Source organism: Etheostoma spectabile, chromosome 6, assembly GCF_008692095.1.
Source record: "Etheostoma spectabile isolate EspeVRDwgs_2016 chromosome 6, UIUC_Espe_1.0, whole genome shotgun sequence".
Taxonomy (NCBI): Eukaryota; Metazoa; Chordata; class Actinopteri; order Perciformes; family Percidae; genus Etheostoma; species Etheostoma spectabile.
In genome coordinates, this window is record NC_045738.1 from 2,702,954 (window position 1) to 2,703,208 (window position 255).

General features: G+C 44.7%; 1 protein-coding gene across 2 annotated transcripts in view; it reads left to right on the forward strand.

Moving 5' to 3' along the window:
- Positions 1-255, forward strand: part of dnah5 (dynein, axonemal, heavy chain 5) — a 120,223-nt gene that overhangs the window by 87,213 nt on the left and 32,755 nt on the right. The gene's annotated exons all lie outside the window — the stretch shown is intronic.

The following is a 255-nucleotide window of genomic DNA, read 5'->3' on the forward strand; positions in this document are numbered from 1 at the left end:
TTGGTCATGACCCAGCCTTCATGACCATAGGTGAGGGTAGGAACAAAAACTGACCGGTTGATTGAGAGCTTTGCCTTCTGGTTTAGCTCTCTTTTTGTCACAACAGTGCGATAAATTGAATGTAATACTGCACACGTTGCATGATTCGCCAACCAATCTCCCGCTCCATTGTCCCTTCACTTGTGAAAAAGACCCCAAGATATTTAAACTCCTTCACTTGGTGTAAGGACTCATTCCCTACCTGAAGAAGGCACT